Below are 13,599 nucleotides of genomic sequence, written 5' to 3' on the forward strand. Positions count from 1 at the left end.
GAAGGTATGGAAAAAAACCCAAACCTATATTGAAAATACGTGATTCATTTGGACATTTAACTGAAAAGAAGTGCTTTTATATTCCAAGTAATCAAGATGTTAAATTTTGGCACTGTAACAAAACTTTGAGTTAATCCAACAGTACATTGCATATGTGGAATTGACTTCATCTAGTAAAAGGTGTCTACAATGCAAACATTTACAGCTGAGCCAGTTATTCTGTATGGGGTATTGGTCATCTCACAGAATAATCTCCTGAATAAAGCACTCTCTAAATGTGCCTGGTTTTGCCTTTAAAGAGGATGACCACTTCTCCTTACATGGAAAAAGTCAAAAAAATAATTTTGTAGAAACAGCATTTTCCACAGAACTGCAGTTCTGTGTGGCTTTTGTCTTGCTGCACTGAATAGTCCCATGAAGGTCTGCAGTGGTACATCCTGACCTCTCTGAGTCAGTACTAAGGTTTAGAGAAGGTACCTAATAAACGTGGAAAATTTGAACCAGACAGAAAAAATGTAGCAGCATCATGAGAGGTGTGAAAATACTATGTGAAAGTAGATGCTAATAGAAAAATTCATTCATGTCAAGTTGCTTTCTTCAGTGTAAATACCTCTCAGTGAAAAACATAAAGTTGGTATCAAAGCCGCCTCCAAGGAGACAGTAGACATTCATGTAAGCTTTTCAAAACACTTATATATCCAACAATCTGAAACTTAAGATTGGATTCATGTAGCAGACCTAGCCCTTACAAACATATTTATTGAATGCTCAGCAAGTGAATTACAGAGGAACTGACAGAAAAGATGTTGCTAAATAAGTGGTGATGCCTTGTAATGCAAAATAATGTGATAGAGGCTGGTAAATGGCCTTCGTATGCTGACACAAATTCTCTGCTCTTGTGGCATTCCTCCTGCAGGTCCTGGTCCCTGCTACTCAGATACTATCCTCAAGGCCCTGTCTTCATCATATTTACCCCAACTTCCCCCCTTCATCTCCCCAGGATTTGCTGTTGGAACAGTTCTTGCAAGCACCTCCATCACCTCTTCCACTGAAAAGGCAGCAGGTTTCCCAAGACATACCATTAAAATCACTGCAGCTGAAACAGGTTACAGCATCTGAAATGAGCAGCCTGAAAATGAGACCTGGGGATGTAGTAACTGGCCAGGTGGTAAAGTGTAGGACAGTATGGAAACATTTGCACCTGGGAGAGCTACAGCAAGAAGAGAGTCCGTTTATTTCCTAAATAAATGGAGTAGTCTGTCACCATCACAGCTCAGTGACACCACTCTCTGGCTTGCTCAAGCTAAAAAAGGTTCATGAGATGTTCTTCACAGAGAAGAAAGGAGAATAACATGGATAACAAGGCAATGACTTTCTGTGAATTAGTGTGCAGTGTCATGAAGGACATCATGGAAGAAGCATTGACCATCTCCCAAAAGAATCACAGATTTTCTGAGGATTCACAGAGGAACCACTCAGAGTTGTTAAAAACTGTGGAGAGAGCATGAAAAGAAAAGAACAGTTACTCCTAGAAGGAAATTATAACATGGAAGAAGTTGAGAAATGCATATTTATAAAAGGTATATCAAGACCTCTGTCTTAATTTGTAACCACAGAACACCAACATCCAAAGCCATGAATTTTAAAAATGGAAATAGGAAGCAGATTTTTTGTAAAACAGGAAATTACACTATGACATACATTTCTTATAGGGGGTTTTGAGTGCTAGTGTTTAGCAAAAAGAACTCAGACACCTTTTTGGATGTCACAAATATCCATACTCATTATTTTTCAAGCCACTGCATTTTTTGAAATAAAATTGCTTGAATAAACCTATTTCTACACAGGAGCCAAGTCTTCTGGGTGGAGGTTAAGTCCCATATTGTTAGCAGCATATTCCATGTAAGCTTACTCACTAGGCTATAATGAGTAGGCCTTTGAAATTTTTGTTTCTGGCCACCCTGAAAAAAGACACTGTGGATGTCACCCAAATAACAAGCCTCCCAAAATGCCTAGCAAACATTCAAAGAAGAGTTAAACAGAACACTACAAGGTGCTTAAAAAGTTTTAATTTCAATTATGTTTTAAAATAATAAATAACAGCCACAAGTGAAGTACCTTAATTTTCTTCGCCTTAGGTTTTCATTTCCTTAGTAGAAAACTCTAGATAATATGGTTTGTGCAACAATCCACTCATCAAACTAATTACAGTATAAATTTCTACTCAATCTATTTAACTAAGCATTAGTTGGAAAGTTCTTGGGAAACCCTTACCAACACAGTGAAAACCTTCCTTTATATAAATCATTTGAAAGAATATAAGAAAGGGAAGAAATCCATTGAAATTTAGCTCTTAGAAAGCTGATGAATAAGCTAATCTGTTACTGAGTGACTCAACGTTCAACTGTTTAAAAATGGCATATGAACAAAACCCCAGGGGAATGCCATTGTTCTGAGCTATTTTCTTTTCTTAATTAGCACAAATGCTATTTTATAAAACTATTATTCTCTTTTTTTAGGCATCTTCGATCTGAACACATAAATATGCAAAATATAGAAAAATAACAATAATAACAAACAATTTCTGAAGTTAAAACTTGCACCTTAAATTGGAACTGCAGTACTTTAGAAAATTACTGAATTTAGGCTTCTTTTAGGATATAAATTGAATATGTTAATTTTATTCATCAGAAACAATGGCACAGTGCACATACATTCAAAATCCACCAGAAATAAGAGAAGGTCACCAGGCTAATCACTTTGGCTTATTTCCCTTTTCTGTACTCCCATCTGCCTATTTTCTTTGCTCTTCATATTTAAAAGGAACAACTTTAACAAAGTTAGGCCAAAATTGACCTACTTTTTTTGTTCATTTTAATTAATTTCTTTGTTCCTTGCAGCATCTCTGTAATTTCTATACCTTGCACTTCCCACATGGTTTCTCTTTAAAGCCAACTAAATAATGTCATGGTTTTTTGCCACTGATGAGAAAACCTGTAACAGTACAGTACAGAATCATCATCAGCAGGGATGGATCTTTGCATTCAAATGGTGTTGTATGCAGGACGGGTATCTCTACATTGAGAAACAGGTCATCTTAAGCCTACATGAAATTAGAATTAGCAAATCTGCGGATCAAACTAATAGAAGCAGAAGAGCATGTTTCAATAACATGGTTTCTTAGAAGTGTATTCTTTCCACATAATTTTGTGCAAATAGATTCATTTCACTTCATATTAAAATGCAGCACTTTGCTCTGAGTCCTCTGCTCCCAAGCCAGCACAGTCCATGTTACTTATTAATCAAAGACTGTAGAAAAGGAATTTTATCAGTAGGTAAAGTACAGTCATTTGAGAGGAAAGAAAACAACCTAAAGTACAGAAATCAAATCATGTGCTACAAAAAGTACTCTGATCTGGTATCAGTGATGCCAACTAAAAATTTCTCCAGGATGGGGAGAAAAACTCCCTGCAGAAACAGACAAACCTGGCAATTGCTTGTAACACAGCTCAGGACCTAAAAACAGGCCAATCTGTCAGTCAGTTCCTGCAACTGGCAGGAATTTTCAGATCAGTTCAAGAGTGACTGGGGATGCACGGACCACAACAGCTGCCAGCTCATGAGAGCTCAGCGTGATGAGATGAGCAGTGAGGAACCCAAGCTAGAGACTGAAATTGGAAGAGATCCTAAATTACAGCTTTCTTCCTCAAATTTACTTCTCCAAACTTTGTTTTATATTTTGGTATGAGAAAAGTATAAATAAAAATCTAACAGAGCTTTAATGAGGATTGAATACAGGACAAAGAAGAGATTATGTAAGCAGACGTAACTGGAAAGGGAAAAAAATATAAAGCAAAGACTCTTTAAAAGAACTGCTTTTAGATTTATTGGCTCCACTCAGAAATCAAATTCCAGCTCTGACTGAACCTGTCTTTCCAGCTACTTTTTGTTCTTGGCAGGTAAGATGCATAAGGAAACAGTTTGAGTGCAGTTGCCAACCTGAGTTTTATGGGACTGTGCTAGACTATCCTAATCACATTCATACCATTTTGCTTTGGCTTTGTCAAGTCTCTAAGAAGAAGCAGATTTGCAATGCAAGGTGGTTCAGTGAAAGCAAAAGGAATAGAGAGCCTGCAAACAGACTCTGGTTCTGAAGCAGAAGAGTTGGGATTTCCTGTTATTTCACATGGATCCAAAACAAAATCAAGTGTGAGACAGTTTAGTTCCACTCAGAGCTCACATGAGATAATCTGATGGTGGCAAACCAAGTAGCTGGGGCTGGATTCAACTTTCTACCACATACAGGAGTGTCCTTTCTACCACTGCTCGGTTAAGCAGAGTGCAGCTCTGTTCAGTACTCTGAAGTGCATTTCACTGCACAGCTACATTCACATATCCTCCAAGCAGACAACAATGCGCTCTCCTGAAGGCTGTTGTGGTGGGTTCTGAAACCCTCCAGAGAAGAACTGCATGAGGGCTCTGGATGAAAAGGAAAGACTTAACAGGACCTCCATCCCACTTCCTTGCAGGTGGCTGGAACAAACTTCTGCACCTGTATTTCTGAAATTACAGGAATTCTATCCCATTTGGGTAGTACTATACAAGTGAGCAGAAGAGAACAGCCTGGTTTCTCCAGAAGAAGGGGACAAAGAAGAAAGATATTGCAAAGCAAGGAATTCTTCATCTTTCCAGCACACCTGCAAAGAGAGTAAGCTGTAAACTGTAAATTTGGTAAATAGGTGTGGGCAGAGTTTCTGGCAGTGGTAACTCTTCTAACTACTCAGACAATCTTGTCCAGAAGACAAGAGTGGACATCCTATACTACAGAAAATTCATATGATAAACTAAATCACATAGAGTAGTTCCATCATTGCAGTCTTTCTTTCTAAAAAAGGAAAGCATTACACTATCGTGTGTCATGCATCCTGGACAGCCAGCAAGGAAAATGTGATAGAAAAGCTGTTTATTCTTGGAGAGATACTATCTTCCATCCTCTCCAGAGTCATACAGTTTCATAGGGTTAGGATCCTGTCCCAGACAGCGTGGTTTGGAGATTTGCTGTTCTTCACTGAAGAAATGCTAATGAGCACAGCCTTTCACCCAAAACATCTTGCTGTCTGAGGCTCTTGCCAATTTGTTTGTTTGTTTTTTTAATTAAGAAATAAGTTTGCTCCTCATGCTGAGAAGCAACTGGAGAGCCTGCTGTACCACGGAACAAAGAGAAAACGTGAGTCACATTTGGCAGCATCTGCCATTACACAAAGCAGAAGCTGCACTTAAGCCAGTGCTTGCTAAAGCAAGTGAACTAACAGAAATAGAGTCTTATCCATCAGCATCACTGCATAGGTCAGAGAAGGCAGATGCAGCTTATCAATTTGATGTGGGATCCTGTATCAAAAGACCTCAGGAGGGCTTTCACAGAATGATTCCTAACTCTAGATATCCCCCAGGCTATTTGAACTGAATAGCAGATGTAGGGATAGATGATATTCCTCTCAGGTACAGAATGGATTGGCTTTATTGGAAATGCCACTAGATATTCAAAGGAAGGAAGAGTACAATTAAGGCTGTCCTTTCCCTTTTTCCTGAGGCTATAGGATGGAAACTGGGATGCAGGTCTGCAATCAGAAGCATTTTTGTCTTTGACCACAAAGGAAACAGTCACAATCTGGATCACAATTCAGCCTGTGTCTAGAGTCATAGCCTGTAATCTGGAGTAGGAAAAAAATAACCACTTGGAAGAAAATTTTAGTGCTCACTTTGGTTCTCCTTTTCTTTCCCATGTACAAACCCCAAACATTTGGAGGTGTATTTTTACACCTCACTCAATAAAAAGGTGTTTTTATATTCAAAAAGTATCAAACATAAAAATACTGCAAAAACTTAAATGTGCAAAATTCTGCATAGAGAAGACAGTGACCAGATGCCTGTTTTTCTCATAATAAAAATAAGACAAAATAAATCTAAAATCAGCTAACCATCATTAACAGAAACAAGATAACACATATAATAGAATCACTAAGGTTGGAAAATACCTTTAAGATCATCAAGTCACTGTTAACCCTGTACCACCACCATGTTAACCATCAAACCATGCCCTCAAGTACCATATCCACACGTTTTTTGGAATACTTTCAGGGATGGTGACTTCATCACTTCCCTAGGCAGTCTATTACAATGCTCTCTAACCCCTTCTGTGAAAATATTTTTCCTAATACCTAATCTAAGCCTCCTCTGGTGGAAGTTGGAGCCCTTTCTTCTCATCCTGTCACTTGTCACCTGCGAGAAGAGGTAATGAAGAAGAGCAGACCTGAAGACAGGTAAGATACAAAATATAGAGGCAAAAACTCTTTGATTTTCATAGTGCTGTATAAAAACAAGAGTGAGAGCACTGAACTCTTAATTTGGTAATGAAAGTAGGTTTCCTAAGTTGAAATGATGGGATCTGCACCAAATAGGTGGAGAGGGCTTCTCTGTGGAAGAGTACATACTCTAGGAAGAAGCGAGGCAGGGAATACAGAGATGGGTATTAATTTGAAGGTATTCACTAGTACATACATAAAACTACCTTGTTTCTGTTTGGGAGTCCCTGGATGGAAGGATGCACAGAGGTGCTGTGTACCATGTAACAATAAAACAGGTAATATCAATCCTCCCATATGCACATAGCAAAGTTGACAGTCTACTGCAAACAAATCTACATTAAATGTAACTACATAAAGCAAATTTAGTTTTCTGGATGTCTGATTATCTTCCTATTTATCACATACATATTTATGGCACCAGGGCATATTTAGCAGCCATTCTTTCTTTACGTCTGAGTGCATATCTACATAGGCCCGGATAAATGAGAAACATTTATGTCTTCTGGCCTTCCTTCCAGTTATGTAACTGTTAAGCAATGTCTTCAGTTGCTACCCCTCTAAAACTCTTCTTCTGATCCTACCTCACTTGCAGTTTGCTGCATCTTGTTTTCATTATGCTGTAAAACTGAAGCAGTGGAGGAGGAGGGCTGTAAGAAAACCATTTGTTCAATCAAGAAGCCCTCAAAATAGCAAATACATTTTATTGAGCTCTTTTGGTAGAAGCCATATCCTTCTGAAAAGTTAACAAAGCAAGTTTTGACTCTTTCCCGATGGAATGAAATTTAATTTTTCACATACACATAGATATCAGAAATAGATGCTTGATTTCTTATAAATACATCCAAAACCAATTAACTGTTTACTGTGTCATAAACATAGTTCTGTTTTTATGAGTGTCATATCTTTTGCTGATTGAGTGCCAAAATCTCTTCCCAACCATTTCACTTCTAAGACAAATTGTCAGTATCCCCAGTGGCATGTATTAATTTATAGATGAGCAGGATCTTCATGGGATTACCAGCTGTTCTTCACATTTACATCATTTGCCAAGATAATATTTCATAATGTTTTCTTGAACCACTCAATTACATGGAAAAGCCACTGTAATGACCAGTCCTTGGCTCGCCTTGCTCTCCTGTGGAAATACCATTAAAGCATAATTCTATGGGTTGGAAAAACATATGTGAAGATATAAGAGTTCTCTTGGAAATACTTGGCTCCTTGTACAAGGAGCAGTAGGATCTGCCATATCTCTCTAGCACATTTACCAGCATTGTTTTCAGGATTATCATGTTAACTCTAGACCAATCTATTGTATGAAGTACTTCTCATTTGACACATAAATCACGGCCTATATTCCAAAAAGCTTTCCTCCTAAGTGTAAAGGAGAGATGAGGCAACATGCCTGCAGACCAGAGAGAAAAAAGAAGCACCACAGCTGTGCTGGGTTCTGTAGTGTACAAGTGGCCCAGTTCCCACCTAGGCTTGCAGAAACAGAGTTTTAAGAAGGCTTTAAAAGGAAGGGTGTTGCTGTGCCCTGGCTGTTTACAAAGAATTTTCCTAAAGTGGGAGGCCCCAGTTAAGAGAGATCAGAAAGGAACTTTCAAATCTAGGAATTTGGGACTGGGGAATGGAGAGATGGAAGGTGAGTGAGTATGCCAAGAAGTGTACATGATAAGAAAGGAATAGGCTATTAAGGAATTTGCAAGTGAAAATAAAGACCTTACCTTTAATACAGCAAAAGACAGAGGCATGGCTTGGGGAATGAAAAAATACAACTGAAATGATGGATGAGGAAAATGATCTCTGCAGTAAAGTTTGGTAGATCTGAGTGGCAGGACTGCACTCCTTTCTCACAAAGAAGCATTTAGTTCAGTGTCCCTGCTGAATCCAGAGGGGTTACTTTTGTGAGTTAAGAGTCTCCTGTGTCAGATAGAGCTCCATGAACTTTAGTGTGCTTCCTACTGAACTGCTTTTATCCGAAGAAGTCAGTTTTAGGCAATGCATGTCAAAAAGAGCATAGACCAGAGACCAGAAACAAAAAAATTATCACGGATATTGAAAAAGTTGATTGCAAAGGAAAACTAGATGAAGTAGGACTGTTAATCTAGAAAAGAGTGGGCTGAAACCTGAGAGTAGTTTCCAAACATATGTTATAACGAGAAAGGAAAAATCTTTTTTCCACAGCTGAGGAGGACAAGAGGAAATTATTTTAATGTGCAAGAAACTTCAGATTACACTTTCAAGAATGTAATTTTTAATGTTAAAACATAGCAAAACAATGGTTGCATGGTGAGATTTTGGGTCTCTGTCATGAGAGGTCTTCAAGAAGAGAGCATACAAACAGCTCTCAGAAGTGACTTAGATCTACCTGATCCTACACTGTGGCCAAGGAAATGAAATATAGTTTACAGAAATTCTTTAAAGCCTTTTTTTTTTTTCATCCCCTGCTCTATTAACCTTCAAATAACCAGTTTATAACTTGTAATACAAGGTATTCTTCATGACTTGATCAGTAGAATGAGATTTATATAATCAAATTTTACTTCTGTAACCTCATTTAAAATACTGTTTCACGAGTCCAAATACTATGCTGTGCTTTTTCAAGTGTCTTTTACTGATTAAAATAAGAGTCAGTTAGAAAGCTGAGACCTGAAATGGATCATTACTCTTCAGGTCTTGTTTTACAGCTACTTCACACACTGACAATGGCAGATGTGGTACAGAAGTTTTTCTTGCAAAAAGGTAAACAGTAAAGGTATAGTCCCTGGAGCAGTGACAGAATGGGATAAGTAAGGAAATGAGTGTTACCTGGGATCAGTTTTGTCCCAAGGACTAAAATGAAAAAACTCTCCAGCAAAATGAACCATTATCATAGTAATTGTTGCTGATTCCAAACTATCATCTTTCCTATAAATTAAGCCAGAAACACAAACAATTGTATTTTAATTTGAAAATAACTTTTAAAAAGCCTAAAGACTACCTGGTTCCCAGTAGGTCATGCTCTTAAATAACTATGGCTACACTTAAAATGGAAATTTGATATTTCTTATTTCTTCAAATGTGACTTTACATTCAAGTTCTGTGGGCACTGTAATATTTTCAAGAAATGAAGTTTCCTGGACAGTTGGAAGTGATTAACCTTTATGATACTTTGAGATTTTAGTGGGGTTGAGGAACTACAAAAAGCAAATACCATAGGACTCAAATTTGGAAAACACTATTCCCATTCATGTCACCAAACTCACTACAGATACTTGAAAAGCAATGATTAAAAATAGCTAGACTAGATGCATGTGTGTCAAGCTGCAAGTGTTCCCAGAGGGTAATCACACAGATGTCCAAGCTCACACAACGGAAATTACAAGGCAGGGTGCCTGCCACTAAAGAGACATTTTTCCTTCACACAGAAAATGGTAGACAGTCTTCAGAAAAATGCTGAGGCCTTGTTCACACAGATTAAATGTTTCCAGTCCCTGAGGGTCCTTATTCTAGCAAGAACTGTGAGATAAATAAAGACAGAGAATCTGAAAACAATTCTTCCAAATAAACCAAAACAGCATTATTGGAAAGCTAAATACAAACAAATCGCTGCTGAGGTCAGGATGCTGCTTTTAGTTCCCATGCCAAATCTTCCAAAATCAACATTGTGGTTTGGCTGTATGTTATCAATAACCGCTTGCCATGCATTCATCTGACATGACTCACTGACACTCAGCTTCCTTCCTGCACTTCCTTTGGCTCTCAAACATAGCTCTGTATTCAAACTTAATTAGTACTGATGTCACACACTGGCCTCTCGCAGCAGCACCGAGTCAAGCCTGGCACTCACACAAGCAGAAGCTGACAAGTAGGAATGGCCATGCACACTGGTAATGTGCCTGGCTTTGAGAACCTGCCAGGGATACAGAAAGAGCATGAAATTATTGAAATCTGAATTTTAAAATCAATATTAATGCTGGGTAAATGTAAGTGTCTGAATGAATCTCTCTGCCTTGTGTGCAAACACAAATGCAGCTGAGAAGCCAGTCCATATGGCTCAGGCAGCTCAACATTTACACTGCTAATCTGCACAGTAATAGTCTTTAGCTCTTAAACTTTCTCACTTTAATCATGAGCACATGACACATTTTTTGTGGTTTTAAGAACTTCAGATTATGACCCAAATAGAAGTTTTACATAATTTATTTGAGAAACCAGTAGATAGCCAGGAAATTTTGTTGGGACACCAGACAATACAGGATGCACCATCTCTGCCAGTCTATGAATTTCATTATTTTGGCGGGCAGGCAATAATAGGCTGCAGCTGAAAAAAGAAAAAAAAAAAAAAAAAAGAAAAAACCCCAAAAAACCTAAAAAGAGTACAAACAGCAAGTTACTGCTGAAGATGTCAATGCAAAGCAGTTGCTTTCAGGGAAAAGGAAGGCTACACTTTCTGAATAATGACTTCCAAGCTACTTTGTTGAATGTATGTTGTTATTTGGAACAACTATTTATTACAGACATGTTTGCCAGAGAAGTACAGCAAACATTAAGTATAATATAAAAACAAACAAAAAAGGTGCTCTGCAATTTCTGTTTCTGGACACAGCTTTGAACTGGCTTTGCTACTGATAAATGCTTTATACCAAGAGCTTTTTAGGTTCATAATTCTTCACAAACACTAAGTAAAAATAGACATCTGCCCTTGAGTCTTAAGCCAACATAAAATATTTACAAGGATGGCATGACAACCAGCGTGCTTCAGTTTCTGTAAGAAGTTGGAATTCCCCTGATAAGTGGAGGTTCTGTGAAGTGTTATCACACTATTTATATCAAGTGTTATAAATGAAATTCTTATGTTGAGGTACATGTATCCAAAGAAAATACAGCCTACTTAAACAATATTTTTCCTCTTGATTTTCATACAAATTATCTTTTTCATCTGACAGCAAGTTCTTTTTGATTATTCTGCAATTATTTCTAATTTCCCTGAAGCAGCACATTAAGGAAACAGAAATAAATTCTCTTCCATGGTGAATAAACTGACTCTATATCTATGAAATCATTTGTACTGGAGTGAAAATGTGAAGGAGTCCTATGAGGGACCTGGGAGGGACCTGAGTGGTGACTCATGACCATGTCACAGATGAAGTACAGAGATCAGATCCATATAGATCCTTATGAAGCAATGTTGGATGTCTGTGTTATATAGTCCTATATCATATTCACATGACAGCATGGTGCAGAGACACCCCAGTGTCTCTGGGTGATGTTAGCCAAATAAAGTCCAGTTTTCAACCTCACTCTCAGTCCTGGAAAGCTGGCAATGGAGAAGTAAGGATGCAGAATGTGTGAGGACAATCATGGAACAAGAAAAATTACATTATCAATGTACTCTAGTGAGAAATCAGCAATCTAAAAGTTGGGAACCTAAGGTCTAGATGCTTGCAATGCTGCTGAACTTTCCCCTGGGCATGGTGCTCTGAGGCCTTGAAGAAATTCCTGTAGAAGGGCTCCTGCAAAGCTCCATGGGAACAAATGTATCCCCGGATCTGCAGGACTAGAATTAAAGCCTTCATTTGCACAGTGTCTTCTTACACTGTTGACACTGTTGACAACAGTGTTCTCAAATACTCAAGTAGCCACAATTTTGCCTGCTTTTGCATTATGTGCAAAGCAATTTTAAGTTACAAGTACATGTCTTAAATTATTGGTCCCAACAGTGAGCCTATAATGTAGCAATGATTTGCAAAACACTTGAAGAAAACCTTCAGAGGAGCAGTTAATGATAGGATGTTGTGTAACATCAATATACTCACTCAAAAGCCATGAATCAAACAGAACAAATAAACCAACTCTACAAACAACTCTAACCAATGCTTCTTGGGAGGTAATAAAACAACAAGAAAAAAGAAAATCTTCCACAATAAAAGCTGTTATGCATGAACATCCCAGATCTATCTTTTGTCTTTCAATATGCAAAGTTCATCAAGAGTTCCTTGGATAAGGTGGGCTAAACAGAGAAAATAGATGCCTTCACCACAGTCATCAGTAGAATTGCTGCATTCTACAAAGCTCTTGCAATTTTGTGCCAAAGTCTGCTGGAGCTCATTGTGCTGAAGGATGTTCAGGGACTGAACTGCCTCCAGTAAGCCACTATACCTTATGCTTTACCTGTGCATTCCCCAAAAGTCCAGTGCTCACTTCCTGGCTATATTCATCCCCAAAACTGAGATTTTGATCTACTGTATGCTTTGCTGAGGAGTCAGTTCTGATCTTTACAATATGAGATTCAGGGCATTAATAGTTTTCAATATTCAAAGCAGCCCAACAGGACATTGTAAAATGTCAGGTAAATACATAGGCTCATTTCCACACTAAGCAGCATTATCATCAGGAGAAGTCTGGAGGGAGGAAACTCTGAGAAAGGAAACTCCGAACCAGAAGTCATTACAGTCATAACTCATACACAAGACAAAGCAAAGTGTTTATTTTAAAAATTATTTAGAGTGAGATATGCCTGAACACATAATTTCCCCAGCTGGGTCTCTGACAAGTACTTAAAACATCCATGCTCCTGGGATATAATTTATTGAAGACAAAATGCTACCATGTTGATTACCATGAGAAGGAGAATAATTGATTTTCAAAAGTACATGATTTCTGGAAGTTAAAGCTAATCAAGAAAAGTGGTACCATATGCCAAATGTGATGGACACTGCTGAGGATCTGGCCTTGTCTCTTAGGATTTAGTTAGAATTTAACAAAAGCAGAGTTAGTGAGAAAATAGTAACAATGTAGTAATTTTGAGTCATTTGCTGAAGGAAAAAAGAAATAAAACCAGCAGATAGCAAGCAAACAAAGCCCTAAATCCCAAGCCATCTTTACTTTGGTTGCTTTTCTTCTCCTGCATGTAAGGTGCATGAACTGCACAAGTCTGAAAAGTTTAAATAGTTCAGGAATCAGAACCTGTCTTTCCCACCCTTAACTGCAACTCCGTCTTGTTCTAGATCCTCTCAGAAGGAAGGCCCATATGGGGTCTTCTCCTCAGATAGCTCCCCTCATAACTCACTGGGAGCTTCAGTGAAGGCAAATCTGCCGGGTATGGGGCACATATCATCCAACAGGGCCACTTCATCATTCCTAGCAATCCATTGCCTTTATTTATATCCAGATGTGTCTATGGCTCATCCCCAGTTATTTGTTATCACATTGTTAGCTCTAAGGCTTCCAAAATTCCTACACAGGTTTC

At 38.1% G+C, this 13,599-nt stretch overlaps 1 protein-coding gene across 1 annotated transcript in view; it reads right to left on the bottom strand.

Annotated features, from left to right (window-relative positions):
* The window catches only part of STARD13 (StAR related lipid transfer domain containing 13), a 288,376-nt gene that overhangs the window by 182,091 nt on the left and 92,686 nt on the right, over positions 1 to 13,599 (bottom strand). The window lies entirely within an intron of this gene.

Source organism: Vidua chalybeata, chromosome 2 (genome assembly GCF_026979565.1).
Source record: "Vidua chalybeata isolate OUT-0048 chromosome 2, bVidCha1 merged haplotype, whole genome shotgun sequence".
Classification (NCBI taxonomy): Eukaryota; Metazoa; Chordata; class Aves; order Passeriformes; family Viduidae; genus Vidua; species Vidua chalybeata.